Source organism: Chiloscyllium plagiosum, unplaced genomic scaffold, assembly GCF_037043375.1.
Source record: "Chiloscyllium plagiosum isolate Xiang-an unplaced genomic scaffold, Cpla_swu_hap1 HiC_scaffold_16, whole genome shotgun sequence".
Lineage (NCBI taxonomy): Eukaryota > Metazoa > Chordata > Chondrichthyes > Orectolobiformes > Hemiscylliidae > Chiloscyllium > Chiloscyllium plagiosum.
In genome coordinates, this window is record NW_028270154.1 from 88,768,241 (window position 1) to 88,787,065 (window position 18,825).

An 18,825-nucleotide genomic window follows, 5' to 3' on the forward strand; every position below is an offset into this window, starting at 1 on the left:
CAATCACCACACAATTTAAGGAGAAAAACCAGGCTCCAGACAACATCTACTCATATACCAAATTTTGTTGATCTACAAAATTAAGATGCTTGAAAGAGGAAGCAGTAATTTGCAGAGAACGTTAGAATAATTCCACCACCAGGAAATCTAACATTTCCTGCAGGGATAAAATGAAATCTCTGCATTTTGAAAGTTTGCCCTAATCCATAGAAAAAGGATAGTCATTTACTTCCAGCAACTGACCCCTCCAAAGCAAAGGGCTGTACTTAGTTAAAGAGTTCACATTTACTTTGACACTGGATTTAACTAATGAGAATGCTTTGGGGAACAAATATGTTCTGATAGGGAAATGAACCATTCACAATTGGCAAAATAACTGTACTTTCTCAAAATGGAACTGAAAATTCTTGTAATTATGTGGAAATAAGGTTTATTAGCACATCTTCCAGGACTTTCAAACCCAATGGAATAAGATTACCCAAATCGGAATTATCTTTGTTCACTCATGTCTAACTTATTTACCATACATATCAGTTTTTGTATTTTCTAATTATACGCTCTGTCAACACCAAATCTGCATGAGTTTCTTCCTTCTCCTAAATTTCATATTGCTTCACAAGTAATGCATTCTATTTAATAATACAAACACTGCTGTTAAATAGCTGGGTCATCACAGGCAATTTGTACACAGTAAAGTCCCACAAACAATACAAATAAAAGTTTAGAAAACCACTAGAAACACTCAGTTCAGGCAACATCTGAGGAGAGAAGTCAGACTAATGTTTCAGCTAAATAATAAATAAATATTAAAATACTTGACACATTGGTTGAGGGAGGAATAGGCCATGTCAGGACTTTCCTGCATGTAGTTAACAGTGCCAACTAAGTGCAATTTTTTACATTCAACTGAACTACTAAGAGTCTCAGTTTAATGTCTAAACTAACAGAAGATACCTCTGACAATGCAGTTTCTCTTCAGTGTGGCATCATCCAGAAGTTTCATCTTAGATTATGATTTCTGGTTGTGGGTTCAATGACTGATTGATACCACCTGAACCAAACTGACAATAGCATTAAGAATAGTGGAAAACTAGAACTCTCTCCTCAAAAATCCAAGTTGCATGTTTACTAGGCAAGAGCATTAAGAATGAAACCAAGCCAAGCAAATGGAGACAAGACTCAGAACAGTCACTATCTAACAATGCTGAAAAATTTCAAGGCTGAATGGCTTATACTTGCATGCGTTGCCAGGTAATCGTGTATTGTTCCACATGCACATCTGCTATCTTATATAAGTAGTGGTTCTCCATTCTTGCCAGACATGTCTACAAATGTGGTAACCAGGAGAGAAAGTCCTGGCTAGTCTTCCCTTTGCCCTAACCCAAGTTGTGCTGAAGTTGGCCTGCATGGTCACCCCAGCTGATCAAACTACAAACTTCAGATTTTCCTGGTTTTCTTGAAGAAAGGAGAAAAATTAGTCAAGAAAAGGGAATCGGCAAAAATGAGAACAAAACAGCCAGAATTTTAACAGGTAAAGAGCTTTAGTTATGAACAGCAGACCTTCTGTTCCAACTCGTCCATGCTGACCGGTATTTTTAATTATTACAATCCCATTTGCCAGCATTTGGCCCATATCCCTATAAACTCTTTCTATTCATATATAAGAAAAGAAAGACTAACTAAAGGGTGTGGAACCCTTGGAAGATGCAAGTCAGATAACAGGAACAGGAAAATGGCAAATCAAGTAAATCAATATTTTCCATCAGTTTTCATGCGAGAAGGCACTATAAGCATCCCAAAAACCTTGGAAAAGGAAGTGCTAAGGAGGAAAGGCGTTGGAACAGCTTTCATCACCTGGGGCAAAATATTTTATAATCTTTGGACTGAAAGCAGACAAGCTGTCAAGATCTGATAGTTTGTTTCGGAGGGTTTTAAAAAGAAGCACTGTAGAAATAGGATAGGCAGTAGATTCCAAGTGGGTTCCAGCAGACTGGAAAACTGTTGCTTGTCACTCCTGTTCAAGAAAAGGAGACTAAAAGCAGGACAATATAGGTCAATTACTTTAACACCTGTTGTTGGAATTAAGCTAGAGTCCAAGGAAGAAATAGCAAAATATTTTGACATAATTAAACAGAGTCACTATGGCTTTCTGGAAAAGAATTGTGCTTGGCTAATTTGCTGGAGTTCTTTGAGGATATAGTAAGCACAGTTGAAACAGGGAAATTTAGTAATGTACTGTATTTGGATTTCTAAAATACATTCAATAAAATGCCACGTAGAAAGGCTACTGTACAAAGGAACTCAGTATGGGGGGTAATGTATTAACATGGATTGAGGATTGGTCATCACACAAGACAGTTGGGATTAATTGGTCATTTTCAGGTTGGAAACTAGGAGTCCCATAAGGACCAGCCCTAGGACCACAATTCTTTCCAATGCACATTAAATGACTTGGAGGGGCCAGTATAATATATCCAATTTGCTGATGAAACAAAAATAGAGGGCAGAGCATGTTGCGTGGAGGACATAAGGAATCGTCAACAGGCTATAGATAGGTCAAGTGGGCAAAACCTTAACTGATGGGCCTTAATGCAAAAAACGGAGAAGTCATATACTAGATGGGGAAGGAACAAAAAGGTAGCTTATTATTTGAATGGAGAAACCCCAAAAGGTGTATTAGAGAGATCTTGAAGTTCTTGCGCATGAAACAAAAAAAGATAAGTATGCAAGTGCCACAATTAATTGAGGCAAATCAAATTTTGGCCTTCATTTTGAAGTTTGAAATAGGTCAGAAGACCCGCAACGTCAAGTTATAGCCTAACAGGTTTATTTGAAACGACAAGCTTGAGCACTTAATGACCTGACGAAGGGGCAGTGCTCAAGCTTGTTGTTTCAAATAAGCCTGTTGGACTACAACTTGATGTCATGTGACTTCTGACCTTGTCCACCCTAGTCCAACACCGGCACCTCCACACCATTTTAAGATAGGGAAGTCCTGTTAAAAGTGTACAGGAGATTCATGTGGTTACACCCGGAGTACTGAGTAAAATTCTGGTCTCTGCATTTAAGGATATATTGGCACTGGAAACTTTCAAAACAGATTCACTTGGCTGATTCCTGAGATAAAGGCATTGATTTATCAAGAACAGCTAAACAGGTTAGACTTTTACTTATTAGCATTATTGAGAAACAAACTTGTAAGGAGATCTCAGCTATCTGTAAGAATAATAGGGTAGTTATGGTAGGGGATTTTAACTTTCCAAACATCGACTGGGACTGCCATAGTGTTAAAGGTTTAGATGGAGAGGAATTTCTTAAGTGGGTACAAGACAATTTTCTGATTCAGTATGTGGATGTACCTACTAGAGAAGATGCAAAGCTTGACCTACTCTTGGGAAATAAGGCAGGGCAGGTGACTGAGGTGTCAGTGGGGGAGCACTTTAGGGCCAGCGACCATAATTCTATTCGTTTTAAAATCGTGATGGAAAAGGGTAGACCCGATATAAAAGTTGAAGTTCTAAATTGGAGAAAGGCCAATTTTGACAGTATTAGGCAAGAACTTTCAAAAGCTGATTGGAGGCAGATGTTCGCAGGTAAAGGGACGGCTGGAAAATGGGAAGCCTTCAGAAATGAGATAACAAGAATCCACAGAAAGTATATTCCTGTTACTGTGAAAGGAAAGGCTGGTAGATATAGGGAATGCTGGATGACTAAAGAAATTGAGGGTTGGGTTAAGAAAAGAAAGGAAGCATATGTAAGGTATAGACAGGATAGATCGGGTGAATCCTTAGAAGAGTATAAAGAAAGTAGGCGTATACTTAATAGGGAAATTAGGAGGGAAAACAGGGACATGAGATAGCTTTGGCAAATAAAATTAAGGAGAATCCAAGGGTTTTTACAAATATATTAAGGACAAAAGGGTAACTAGGGAGAGAATAGGGCCCCTCAAAGATCAGCAAGGCTGCCTTTATGTGGAGCCACAGAAAATGGGGGAGATACTAAATGAATATTTTGCATCAGTATTTACTGAACAGGATATGGAAGATATAGACTGTAGGACAATAGATGGTGACATCTTGCAAAATATCCAGATTACACAGGAGGAAGTGAAACGTTTAAAAGTGGATAAATCCCCAGGATCTGATCAGGTGTACCCTAAAACTCTGTGGGAAGCGAGAGAAGTGATTGCTGGGCCTCTTGCTGAGATATTTGTATCATCGATAGTCACAGGTGAGGTTCTGGAAGACTGAAGGTTGGCAAACGTGGTGCCACTGTTTAAGAAGGGTAGTAAAGATAAGCCAGGGAACTATAGACCGGTGAGCCTGACCTCGGTGGTGGGCACATTGTTGGAGGGAATCCTGAGGGACAGGATGTACATGTATTTGGAAAGGCAAGGACTGATTAGGGATAGTCAACATGGTTTTGTGGGTGGGAAATCATGTCTCACAAACTTGATTGAGTTTTTTGAAGAAGTAACAAAGATGTTTGATGAGGGCAGAGCAGTAGATGTGATCTATATGAACTTCAGTAAGGCGTTCGACAAGGTTCCCCATGGGAGACTGATTAGCAAGGTTAGATCTCATGAATACAGGGAGAACTAGCCATTTGGATACAGAACTGGCTCAAAGGTAGAAGACAGGGGGTGGTGGTGGAGGGTTGTTTTTCAGACTGGAGGCCTGTGACAAGTGGAGTGCCACAAGGATTGGTGCTGGACCCTCTACTTTTTGTCATTTACATAAATGATTTGGATGCGAGCATAAGAGGTACAGTTAGTAAGTTTGCAAATGACACCAACATTGGAGGTATAGTGGACAGCGAAGAGGGTTACCTCAGATTACAACAGCTTCTGGACCACATGGGCCAATGGGCTGAGAAGTGGCAGATAGAGTTTAATTCAGATAAATGCGAGGTGCTGCATTTTTGGAAAGCAAATCTTAGCAGGACTTATACATTTAATGGTAAGGTCCTAGGGAGTGTTGCTGAACAAAGAGACCTTGGAGTGCAGGTTCATAGCTCCTTGAAATTGGAGTCGCAGGTAGATAGGATAGTGAAGGCGGCGTTTGGTATGCTTTCCTTTATTAGTCAGAGAATTGAGTACAGGAGTTGGGAAGTCATGTTGCAGTTGTACAGGACATTGGTTAGGCCACTGTTGGAATATTGTGTGCAATTCTGGTCTCCTTCCTATCGGAAAAATGTTGTGCAACTTGAAAGGGTTCAGAAAAGATTTACAAGGATGTTGCCAGGGTTGGAGGATCTGAGCTACAGGGAGAAGCTAACAGGCTGGGGCTGTTTTCCCTGGAGCGTCGGAGGGGTGACCTTATAGAGGTTTAAAATTATGAGGGGCATAGATAGGATAAATAGACAAAGTTTAGATTAGATTACTTACAGTGTGGAAACAGGCCCTTCGGCCCAACAAGTCCACACCGACCCGCCGAAGCGCAACCCACCCAGACCCATTCCCCTACATTTACCCCTTCACCTAACACTACGGGCAATTTAACTTGGCCAATTCACCTAACCTGCACATTTTTGGACTGTGGGAGGAAACCAGAGCACCCGGAGGAAACCCACGCAGACACGGGGAAAATGTGCAAACTTCACACAGAGTCACCTGAGGCTTTTCCCTGGGGTCGGGGAGTCCAGAACTCGAAGGCATAGGTTTAGGGTGAGAGTGGAAAGATATAAAAGAGACCTAAGAGGTAACTTTTTCATGCAGAGGGTGGTACGTGTATGGAATGAGCTGCCAGAGGATGTGGTGAAGGCTGGTACAATTGCAACATTTAAGAGGCATCTGAATGGGTATATGAATAGGAAGGGTTTGGAGGGATATGGGCCAGGTGCTGGCAGGTGGGACTAGTTTGGGTTGGGATGTCTGGTCAGCATGGACAGGTTGGACCGAAGGGTCTGTTTCCATGCTGTACATCGCTATGACTCTAGAAGAATGTGGGATGATCTTATTAAAATATACAAGACAAGGGTTTATGTTGAGATGTTTAGTCGAGTGGAGGATCTCAAACTAGGTGGTATTGTCCCTAATTCTACAACTCATTGAAAACTGAGATGTGAAGGAAAGTCATCACTCAGAGTTGTGAATGACTGGAATTCTACTTCAGGGAATTATAGAGGTTAGATCACAAAGTCTTTAAAGAGGAAACAGATTTTTGAAAATTGGGAGGGGTAGCTATGAGGAGCTGACACAAAAGAAGGGTTGCGGCTTGGGGAAGATCAGCCATGATCTTATAGAATGACTACTCCTATTTCTTATGGTCTGTATAGTTCAACTGCTAATAGTAAACAAACTAATAATAATCAAATTAAAACAGACCAAATCAATCTATCATTAAAGGTAACAAGCAGTTATTCCATCTGAACTCAAAAGCAAAGTATACCTTTACAGCTACAGGATGCATTATTATCGTCTCAAAACTGCCTTTCATTGCCCTCTTCATGTCACAATTTGTTGCTAGATTGCACATCTGTCACATGGCATGAAAGACACAGCAGGAAAATACAAGATTCAACAAAGGATGTCAAAAATGTATAAATCTGAAACGCCCAAGTTGATTCTGAAGCACCTTTAGCCATATACAAGCTAGATTTTCACGCACAAAATAACTGAAGTTCATTACTGACAAGTTGGATAGTTAAAAAAACACAAAACTAAAAATAAAACTATTTATATCAATGATTTCTATGTAAAGGAGTTTCATTTAATCAATTGTGCTGCATGTCCAATCTCTCTGCCAGACAGATATTTGGAAACTCACCAGTTAAATATTGTTTGACTGAAATGCCTATAGAATTTAAACCAGCAATGGGTAACAATTAGACCCAAATTGCAAAAACTTACTGAAAATACCATCAAGAGGGACAGCACAAATTTCCTTAATTAATCTCGTAAGAGTGCAAAGGAATGCATAACCTTATATTTATCACTCTGGAGGAAGTGATATCCATGGGTCATCACAAGTGTCAGACATCAGTCTCTCATGCTAATGAACTCAGTTACCCAGAGATACAGGAGTGCATAGAAATGCAGAACACCAACTTCATGTTCTTTGCTGCAGGAGTCTTAATTTGGTTGATTTTTGTGATTCGCCATGCAGGTTCTGTACTCGCCTGAACTCTTCTGTAAAAGAATCTTTTGAATCCTAAAATAAAGCTATTCTATTGAGTGGAAAAAAATCAGAAATAAAACACACGTTTCATAATTCAAGGGCCAACATTACAAGTGCACACTATCAATTGTACAATAGACACAAATTGCAGGCATGGTGCCCATAATTTTCCATACTATTAAAAATTAATGCTCAGAAAACCACAGACAGCTTGCCAAAGATTTGCTGACAGGGTCACCTAGCAGGCAAGGCTCAGTGAGAAGCAAGTATTCAGGAAACCAGCTTAAGTGACTCTTTATATCTCAGTCTAAATAAAGCCCTGCCCTAGGGCAGAATAGTCAAACCCAAGGGGCATTATTTTATAGGTCACTTCCTTCCCTTTTCTTTTGAGGTGGCCCCTTGCTGTCAAATTGTTTCCACATTGGCCTGGTGTGGAATTTCACCTCCAGTGGTGTTTGCAGTTACTACTTATAAAGGTTTTGAAACTACAATTCTTAGAAATAAATATCCAGCAATAAAAGAAAACAAACCCAGGGATCAACACTCCAAAAGGGGAAGCACAACAGCCCATGCAGAATGAGATAACTCAGCAATTAATATAATCTTAGACTAATTAACTGTTAAATCAGCATGATGTAAAATCAAATCCAAATCATCATGGTTAAGAATTTGAAATCTGATTAAAATTTTCAAAAACAAACAAAGAACTAACCAACCAACCAACAGCTATGTTCCATACATCCTATTTTGGAAGCTTAAAAATCTTAAAGCAACTTGGCCAATTGTTAATGGCTCAGAAAGGAGACGAACCAAACAGATGAAAAGAATACACCAAGCCATTAAGAACCGCCATCACCAAAGGGCAATAGAACCACAGAGCTGATCTAGGAGGCATATTTTTAAGGTGAGGAGAGAGATTTAAAAAAAAGAACAAGGGACAATTCTTTTTAAACAGAAGATGGTTCGTTTGTGAAATGAACTGCCAGGGGAAGTGGTAGATATGGATACAATGTTTAAAAGACATTTGGAGAAGTACATGAATAGGAAAAGTTTGGAGGGATACGGGCCAGGAGCAGGCAGGTGGGACTACTTTGGTTTGGATTATGATCAGCATGGACTGGTCGGACCGAAGGTTCAGTTTGCGTGCTGATGACTATAAGACAGCACCAAAGGGGGACATTCGATCAATCTTGTCCATGTCGATCAGAGAACAATACAGTACAAATACAGGTCCTTCAGCCCTCAAAAATCGGCACCAGCACATTTTGCCCTTCCATATTAAAACTGTTTGCAGTTACAAGATCTGCATCCCTCTATTCCCTTCCGATTAATGTATTCGACCAGGTGCTTCTTGAAAGCTGCTATTGCGCCTGCTTCCACCACCTCCTCTGGCAGCGCATTCCAGACCCTGACCACCCTGTGTGTGAAAAATATGCCTCACACCTCAATTTCCCATTCACACCTTGAACTAATATCCTCAGTAACTGACCCCTCACCCTGGGAAAAAGCCACATACTTTCCAGTCTATCTATGCCATTCACAATCTTAAAAAGATCTATCAGGTCACCCCTCAACCCTCCGCATTTAGCAAAAGCCAACCCAGTCTGTCCAACCTTTCTGCGCAGCTAAAATCCCCCATATCAGGCAACATCCTGGCAAACCTTTTCTGTACCCTCTCCACAGCATCCATATCCTGTTGGTAGTGTGGTGACTACCGCACACACATTCCAAGTGTGACCTAACTAAAGTTCTATAAAGCTCCAGCATAACTTGTCTATCCTTATACTCAATGCTCCTTCTGTTAAAGTACCTATTCGAGACGGCTCAGGGAATCCCTAATAGACTCAACCTGTAAGTCACTCTTGGTTCGTCCCAGGGATTATCCTGTGGCAGTCTGGAATATAAAACTCTTACAGACAGTTTAGTTTAAATTATTACCTTTATTTACCAATGGTATCAATGTTGTACTATAAACATACATACCTACAAGCTAGGTTGGAGCTAAAATTTTAAAACCATTAGCAGAGTAGCAGTGCCAGCTCTTACCTATGAGAACTCTCGCAGGCTACTTTCCTAATTGCTGCACACAAGCTGACTTTAAATAGAAATTATTACTAAAATTACAGAAACACCACATGTCCTTAATCAGAAAAGCAGCAATAAAATGGCAAAAGTTTGTAGAGGAAGAGAAACTAATTAGGAGACAGTGAAGTCTACAGATGTTGGAGATCAGAGTTGACTGTGTTGCTGAAAAAGCACAGCAGGTCAGGCAGCATCCGAAGAGCAGGAAAATTGACATTTCAGGCTGGATTCCTTCATCAGGACTGAGGCCTTCATTCCTAATGAAGGGCTTTTCCCGAAACATCAATTCTCCTGCTCCTCAGATGCTGCCTGACCTGCTGTGCTTTTCCAGCACCATTGTAATCTAGACTCTGAGTTCCAGCATCTGCAGTCCTCACTTTTGCCTAGTACTTTTCCAGCAACACACTCAAGAGAAACTAATTGCCAGGTCTGAGTACTCTTGACTAATTGAGCTACATGCACAAAGTGGGAAACCCTGATCAAACCAGGCCAAATGGTCAATTGCCTTTGGCTAGGTAAACTTCCCTTTTAACAGTATATCATAACAAGAGTCTTGTCTAAACTATGTGGAAAAGGCCATGAGGTAACCTTACTTAGCTAACATGCCTAGTCCTACAAAATGGCTTTTTCTTTTAAAATAATCTTAGATGCAAATTAAATTTTAACATTCCCAGATCTCAAGCTCCAGGGAACACACGAACATTCAATCCATGACAAGAGGTGTATGTCAAATCAGACCACAAGGTTAACCTTTCCACCAGCTACCATCCTGTCTCTTCCCATTTCTCTCAGTGTCCCTTGAATCCTTAGGCCAGTGAATGTAATTTAGGAAGAATGTTTTCTCTCTCACACATATGAACATCTTCCAACTTTCTTACTAACTCAGCGTCAGCCTGTGTTTTCCTAGTTTGTAAAGGGTAAACGAGACATTCACATTTCTCACAATCAAGATTAGGGAACTGAGTTTCATAAATTCAAATCTGCTCAGTGTCATATACATACATGAAAATGTATCAGGATTGTTCTATTACATGCATATTCCACTCAGCTTATTAAAATTACAAGTTATTTTCTTATTGAGTCTGAGGTCTGTTAAGAGTCTTCAATATAAACCAGAAATTCAGTTATCCAACAGCTTCCAGCCCTCAGGGTCAAGAGGAAATATGGCCATCCATTCCACCAATTCATTGACACTAAGAATAGATGTCCTTAATTCTTCTGAACAAATGAAGGAGCAGCACTCCAAAAGCTAATGCTTCCAAATAAACCTGTTGGACTATAACCTGGTGTTGGGGAATTTTTAACTTTGTCCAACACCAGCGTCTCCAAATCAAAAGGAGGGAGAGAGAGGAAGAGGGGAAAAGGGGGTAGGGAAAAGGGAGTAAAGGGAGAGAGGGGGTGGGGGTGAAAGGAGGTGGAATTGTCTAATTTTTGTTGCCCGAGTTGCTAACTTCCAGGAATGTGTAAGATTTGCAGCAATTGACAAATCGCCCCGGCAGGAAGCTGGACGCCGCCATGCACCACATTAGGAAGCTGCAGCCATTCCGCCATTTCCACCGCGGGGAACAAAGCACCCTCCTGCCATTCGGACTGTACCTGAGGTCGGATGAGATGGTACAAGCAAGAAGCGATGAGGGTCCCACACAGGCTGCCACAGACCGGACAAGAACGCGTTTCCAGCTACACCCGACCCTGCGCGCCACACGCCAACGACTCCTTTGTTTTCAAATAGCGCGCCGCCGATCCCGTCCAACGGCCGTCCACGTTCCAGTGACCTCACTCCGCATGCGCACCCTGAGGGGCGGGGCTGGGCTTCGGGATCAACGGGGGAAGGGGTGGGGGAGTTGAAAGTCACGCCTGCGCAGTCCCGACCCCCTTCATCTTTCCCCTCATCAAATCGAACACCGAGCACAGCTGTGCGCCTGTTCACTCACGGCAGGAGGTGGGCGACGGCATTCAGCTCATGCGCAGTTCCAACACCAGATGTTTTGTCTGTGAAGGAAGATAGGTTTCTATTCTTTTTTGAAGACTTTCGTGGTTTTTCCTTCAGTGAGATAGATGGCAGGATTTCTCCCATTGAAATGTATGTTGCCTCTTGTTTGCTTAATAAGTGAGGTAGTTACCAGGTATGGAGGCCATGAATTGGAGGATTTACACATTAAGGAACTTATACCAGCAAACCCATTCTAAAACATGAAAGACTTAAGATTCTAGGTTCGTTCAATAGATCATTTCAGTCATATGAGACATCTTTTGCTACAAATTCTGTGTCTTGTGCTCCTGCTTCATAACCACCTGATGAAGGAGCAGCGCTCTGAAAGCTAGTGCTTCCAAATAAACCTGTTGGACTATAACCTGGTGGTGTGTGATTTTTTTTAACTCAGGTATGGAATGACTGTCTTATGAAGTGAGGTAGAGTAGATTGGCTCTGAACTCACTGGAGTTTAGAAAAGTTTTGGACTCTCCTACCCTGGGATAAAGACCTTGGCTATTTACCCTATCCATGCCCCTCATGATCTTACAAAGCTCTATAAGGTGTCCCCTCAGCCCCTGACACTGCAGTGAGAACAGCCCCAGCCTATTCAGCCTCTCCTATAAATCAAACCCTCCAACCTGTGTCAGTTAAACTGGGTAGTGGGAAGATACTGGTTGGGGGAGCATAGTAAGACCAGTCTGAATTAGGTGCACAGACTTTGAAGAGAATCTTATAAATTGTGTCTAGAACTATGTCCACAATTCAGAGGAGGTGGTTCTGGATGTCTTGAAATGCATAGAAGTGGATAAACCCCCAGGACCTGATCAGGTGTACTCTAGAACTGTGTGGGATGCTAGAGAAGTGATTGCTGGACCTCTTGCTGAGATAATTGTATCATCGATAGTTACAGGTGAGGTGTCGGAAGACTGGAGGTTGCCTAATGTGGTACCACTATTTAAGAAAGGTGGTAAGGAAAAGCCAGGGAACTATAGACCAGTGAGCCAGACGTTGGTGGTGGGCACTTTTTCTGACTGTTTCTGAGTAAACCTTACTCACAGAGGTGAATTCTTTGTAGAGATCAGGTACTAACTCCATACCCAGCTCCTGCCTAGGTTATGCACTTACCTGCAGCTTCTGAGCTCTTCTTGGGGTCTCCTTCACTAATGCCATTGGCTAAGCATTTTTTAACCAAATGAATTCCCATAGTGCCTTTCCTTAACCACCAGCATTGTGACTTTAAGTGTCCCACTTTCTGGTAGTGAAAACATCTTTTCCCAGTGCCCTTCTGAAACCACTGACATTGTAAATTTCTGTGTCCCACTCCATTACAGTGAAAACTCCTGAGGCCTTTCACCTCCTGTCCACCCTCTTGGGCTTCTTTAACCTGTGGTAAAATCTTACCAGTGCTCTCTACTGTTAATTTCATCATGTAGGATCTCCCCTTCTCCCAACTTCTATCCCTCACAGGACAAAATTCTGGCCGGAAACTTGTCTTATGTACCAACATGTACTCATCTGCTAATTCTGCTGCCCTTCTCAATTCCTGAATTTTATGTTCCTCCACATGAATTCTTACCATCTCTGGAAGTGAGTTTTTAAACTCCTCCAGCAGAATAATCTCTCTTGGAGCATCAAAACTCTTATCTATTTTCAAAGCACGTACCCATCGATCAAAATGACTATGTTTCATTCTTTCAAATTCAACATAAGTTTGACCTGGTTCCTTCTTTATGTTTCTGAACGGCTGTCTATATGCTTCTGGTACCAATTCATAAGCACTTCAAATGGCCTGTTTAACCTCTTCATAATCTCTTGACACCTCATCTGACAGTGCGTCAAATACCTCACTAGCTCTGCCTACCAGTTTAGTGTGAACTAGCATTACCCATAAATCCTCGGACCACTCCATCTGCCTAGCCAATTTCTCAAATGAAATAAAGAAGAATTCAACATCTCATCAAAATTTGGCAGAGTTTTGACATATATCACAATATTCTCTTTTAATCTCCATCCTGTTATCTTGACTTTGCTTACTAAGTCCCAACTTCTCAAGTTCAGATTCTCTCTCTTTTTGTCTCTTCCTTTCTTCTCTCTCTGCTCAGCTAAGAACCTCCTCTCTCTTTTTCCTCTCACTCTCTCTCTTATTTTCCTCTTTCTCTCTTTTCTCTCTCTTTTTCCTCTCTCTTTCTTCTCTCTTTCTCTCTCCCTCTCCTCTCTGTCTTTCTCTTTCTTCTCTCTCTCTCCCTTTGTTTATGTTCTAAGTCCATTTTCATCAATTGTATTTTAAGTTTTTCTATCTCTACAGCACTTGTCTGTTTCTCTGACACACCTACGTGTTTAAGTAATTTCCTTACAATTTCAGCTTTACTTTTGTCTTTAGTTAAACCCAAATCTAACATATTTGCTAATTCTAAAAGTATGGTCAATTACTTTCCTACTTAACTTTCTTGTCAAATTTGAGCCTCTTCTTTAAATCCCAGAACCTCTTTAGCAATTTTAAGAGCCATTTCTCTCACTTTTAATAAACCCCAAGTCATTGAAATTAAACAAATTGTCTCACCTACATTTTATTTAAAGATCGAAGACACTAACCTGCAAGTGTTTAAATCTGCTGGGATTTTTCATGCCCCCAAATCTATTCAAATCTGTCTAAACCAGTTCAAATCCCGGACAAGCTCCCAAACTGTTACAACACAGGGTAAACACTCCTTAATTTAAAACCAACAGCACAGAAAAGATTTATCCCATGCAGCAATCTGTAAAAATTCAAGTGGCCAAGAACTATTTAAGGTAAAAATTAACAACTTTATTTCTTAATGTATAACAGAGAATAATTAACTAACAACTATTTACTAGTCCTTACTCTAAGCTATCTTTTACCTTCCCTTCTATAATACTTGTCCGATAAAACTCCTGATTACGATTTATAAAACAAAACATCTTAGTTCAAAACCAGGCAGCTTTCATACTTCTTGGTATTTCAGTCATTTTTTTTCTTCTTCTTTGGGATCCTGCTTCACAGGATTGATAAAGGTACATTTTTAGAGAGTTATTTTCTGGGCAGTGTGCAGATGTCATTGGCTTGGCAGTTCTCCTCTAAGGTAAAAACAATGACTGCAGATGCTGGAAACCAGATTCTCTAAACTGTTCAATTTTCTCCAGTCTTACACCCCCAAAGGATCAGTTTGTGTCATTGGCTTTTAAGATTGTCAATATGCTAAATTCAAACTGGATTGGAGTTTGGTTTTTTTTTCGGGTACAATTTAAACTGCTTGGCCTAATTCAAATCTGTTTTGTCATTTCCAGGCAACTAGCTAATCAAGTTGTTCCACCAAATATTACATTATATATTTTTTCAGAACATTTGGTTCTGTCAGGTAGTTCTGTTGCTTTTAACTCTTTACAGGTACAGTATACCCACATCTTCATAACAGTTAACAAGGTTAGCGCTATGGAATACAGGGAGAACTAGTCATTTGGATTAAAGGTAGAAGACAGAGAGTGGTGGTGGAGGGTTGTTTTTCAGACTGGAGGCCTGTGACCAGTGGAGTGCCACAAAGATCGGTGCTGGGTCCACTACCTTTCGTCATTTATATAAATGATTTGGATGTGAACATAGGACGTGCAGTTAGTAAGTTTGCAGATGACACCAAAATTGGAGGTGTAGTGGACAGAGAAGAAGGTTACCTCAGAGTACAACAGGATCTTGTTCAGATGGGCCAATGGACTGAGGAGTGGCAGATAGAGTTTAATTTAGATAAATGCGAGGTGCTGCATTTTGGAAAAGCAAATCTCAGCAGGGCTTATACACTTAATGGTAAGGTCCTAGGGAGTGTTGCTGAACAAAGAGTGCAGTGTCATAGTTCCTTGAAAGCAGAGTTGCAGATAAATTGGATAATGAAGAAATTGTTTGGTATGCTTTCCTTTATTGGTCAGAGCATTGAGTATAGGAGTTGGGAGGTCATGTTTTGGCTGTACAGGACGTTGGTTAAGCCACTTTTGAAATATTGTGTGCAGTTCTGGTATCCTTCCTATTGGAAGGATGTTGTGAAACTTGAAAGGGTTCAGAAAAGATTTACAAGGATGTTGCTAGTGTTGGAGGATTTGAGCTATAGCGAGAGGCTCAGTAGGTTGGGGCTGTTTTTCCTGGAGCATCAGAGGCTGAGGGGTGACCTTACAGAGGTTTATAAAATCATGATGGGCATGGATAGGATAAATCGACAAAATGTTTTGCCGAGGGTGGGGGAGTCCAGAACTAAAGGGCATAGGTTTAGGGTCAGAGGGAAAGATATAAAAGGGACCTAAGAGACAACATACTGGCGTGTGTATGGAATGAGCTGCCAGAGGAAGTGGTGGAGGCTGGTACAGTTGCTGCATTTAAAAGGCATCTGGATGTGTATGTGAATAGGAAGGGTTTGGGGGGATATGGGCCAGGTGCTGGCAAATGGGACTAGATTATGTTAGAATATCTGGTCAGCACGGATAAGTTCAACTCCCCCTCCCACTCTGCCGAGGACATGGAGGTCCTGGGCCTCCTTCACTGCCGCTCCCTCACCACCAGACGCCTGGAGGAAGAATGCCTCATCTTCCGCCTCGGAACACTTCAACCCCAGGGCATCAATGTGGACTTCAACAGTTTCCTCATTTCCCCTTCCCCCACCTCACCCTAGATCCAAACTTCCAGCTCAGCACTGTCCCCATGACTTGTCCTACCTGCCTATCTTCTTTTCCACCTATCCACTCCACCCTCCTCCCTGACCTATCACCTTCATCCCCTCCCCCAATCACCTATTGCACTCCATGCTACTTTCTCACTACCCCCACCCTCCTCTAGCTTATCTCTTCACGCTTCAGGCTCTCTGCCTGTATTCCTGATGAAGGGCTTTTGCCCGAAACATCGACTTTGCTGCTCCTCAGATGCTGCCTGAACTGCTGTGCTCTTCCAGCACCACTAATCCAAAATCTGGTTTCCAGCATCTGCAGTCTTTGTTTTTACCAAGTTGAACTGAAGGATCTGTTTCAGTGCTGTACCTATGACTCTATGAACTGGGGCAAATTTGTGATAACTTTGTTATCACATTTTAACATCTATCAATGGTGTATTATGAAAGTGTTTAAAGTTAACTAAAACACCTACTTTAAAAATAGAAACATTAAAATACTTCCGGGGTGACTAGCGTGGCGCAAAGTTGGTAGGGATTTGTAAATCCATGACCCATGTGACAATGCAGCATTAATGTAATGCACCTTCAGAAATGCATTTACCCTTACAAGCTTTCGAAAGCGTCTTTTTTGGAATAATACAAAGGGATGGTGGCAATTTGAACTTGTTGCGGCATTAAGTATAACATTAAATAACTTATCTCCACGTATACATATCAGGTTGCGGTGCCAACATATTGTAATTTTCTAGTGTGTAACTGGATCGGCATAGATACACAGTAGTGCTCTGAAAGTTTGTCATTTTATATAAAACTGTTGGACTATAACCTGGTGTCATATGACTTTTGACTTTAGCAAGCAAATAGTGCTATTTGTGTCATTAAAGGACAAGAACAGCTAGTATAGAGGGCAATGATCTTATCGGGGGTAATCATATCGATAATATATTTATTAAAAGCCTATCCTGAGAGGAGAGATTTAACAATGGTGCTTCCTACATTGATTTCAGAAAAGCAGTCCCTCAGTTGCTCTTGATAAACTACTGAAAAAGTTAGTACACATTCTGTTATTCACGGAGTTCTGAAATCCCTCAATTACTCTTGGTAAACCACCGAAAAAGAACCAATCCTGTTCTTCACATTGAATTCAGAAATCCCTCGATTATTCTTGGTAAACTACTGAAAGATTAGTGCTTTTTATATTGATTTCAGAAGAAATCCCTCAATTACTCTACAAACAAGCATGCTGGTGCACTTAAACCTACAACTTGCAGATGCAAAATGAAAGAAGAAGTGAACAGAAAATGTCAAAGTTTTCAATAGAAGGGAGGTCATGATTGTTAAAAGCAGACATTGGAGAATGCGGGCATCGATCCCGCTACCTCTCGCATGCTAAGCGAGCGCTCTACCATTTGAGCTAATTCCCCCACGTTACTGCACTTATTTCCGGTTTAGTTTTTCTAATAGCATTGGTCTTTCTGGTGTCTTGTTTCAATTTTAATGCGAATGTAGGTACATCTACATTGTCTCCATTAGAGTGCGATGGAAGCAGCGATGTTGCAAAATGAGTAGCAATGTAACCCGGGCGTGATACATATATCGTCAGCGCATTGTCACTTCTGCAAATTTCAGCATAAATCAAATATTCAGACACTAAATGATATCCAGTGCCATGAGCTGGTGGAACGTTTTCCTGTTCGCGTCTACGAAATGCAATTCACGTTGCTGCAGAATTGGGGATTAAGTACAAACCAGGAGTAAGACTGCCCATTTTGTATTGTTGAGATCACATTAATAGCCCCGTCTTGCGATGTCTCGCTCTTATTTAATGCGCTGTCCGTCTCTAATTCAATCGGAGCACAATAATGGAAAGAGGAACACAGCTGAAATATCAAGGAAGCGTGGATTCAAATTTCCCAGTAAGGAAAAAAGTAAAAAAAAACACTTCATTGTCACCTTCTGTGATTCTCCCAGATATTTTCAGTGGCACTGTGGTTGCTCACAAGTGAATAAGTCAATCTACAAAACGCCCTCGGGTTTACAGCGCTGCAAATTTGCCTTTATTTGTAACAAACTGATTGATCTTGGAATGTTCCCCGCAGTCCATTTCGCTCTGCATGGTGGTAATCTTAACGTTTCGGAAGATGCTTCAAAAGAAAAGAATTAACTATCCAAGATTTTTTTTATTTCCCCCACTGGGGAATAGAAGATTGGGAGAGAATGTGATAACATGATAAAAAAAAAGACCCACGGGTCTCAACAAATTGCCTCATGACATGGTGGTGACTTGCACTATTACAATCATTTCCAATAGATGATTAGATTACCTGCAGTGTGGAAACAGGCCCTTCGGCCCAACACGTCCACACCGACCCTTCGAAGAACAACCCACCCAGATCCATTCCCCCCCCAAAATGCAATGTGACAATTTAGCATGGCCAGTTCACCTGGCCTGCACATCTTTGTGATTGTAGGTGAATGTGCAAACTCCACACAGACAGTTGCCCAAGGCAGAAATTGAGCGTGGGTCCCTAGCACTATGAGGCAGCAGTGCTAACCACTGTGCCACCCACTGCTTGGAGCTGAGTTGAATTGCTGTTTGGTCTTCCACTGCTTTCTGGTTGCTTTTTAATCAGTACTTAGCAGTTTTATGAACAATTTTGGTGAATAATATATTGGAAACATAAATTTTATGATCACCTATGAAGAATTGATTTGACTAAGTAGGTAGTAGTTACGACTTCTGATGAAGGCCTCTTGCCTGAAACATCGACTCTCCTGCTCCTCAGATGCTGCCTGACCTACTGTGCTTTGCCAGCGCCACACTCTCGACTTTGACTCTGCAGCATCTGCAGTCCTCACTTTCTCCGTATTTACAATTGTCGAGGGCAAAGCCCAAGGTTAACAAAGAACCTCTCCTTCTTGTATATTCCACCCTGAAGACTCAGCCTGCAGTCATACACTCTGACCATTAAGTGGCATTGCCGGT

At 41.2% G+C, this 18,825-nt stretch overlaps 1 protein-coding gene and 1 non-coding gene across 2 annotated transcripts in view; both read right to left on the bottom strand.

Moving 5' to 3' along the window:
* kif20a (kinesin family member 20A) overlaps nt 1-10,931 on the bottom strand; it is a 53,443-nt gene extending 42,512 nt beyond the window's left edge. Inside the window, exon 1 of the mRNA XM_043704074.2 lies at nt 10,797-10,931. The gene's annotated coding sequence lies outside the window, so the exon portion shown is untranslated. The remainder of the gene's footprint in view (nt 1-10,796) is intronic.
* A 6,259-nt stretch (nt 10,932-17,190) lies between these two features.
* On the bottom strand, nt 17,191-17,263 carry trnaa-agc (transfer RNA alanine (anticodon AGC)). Its single transcript has one exon. It is a non-coding gene; the product is annotated as a tRNA-Ala (tRNA).
* Between the last annotated feature and the right edge of the window lie 1,562 nt (nt 17,264-18,825).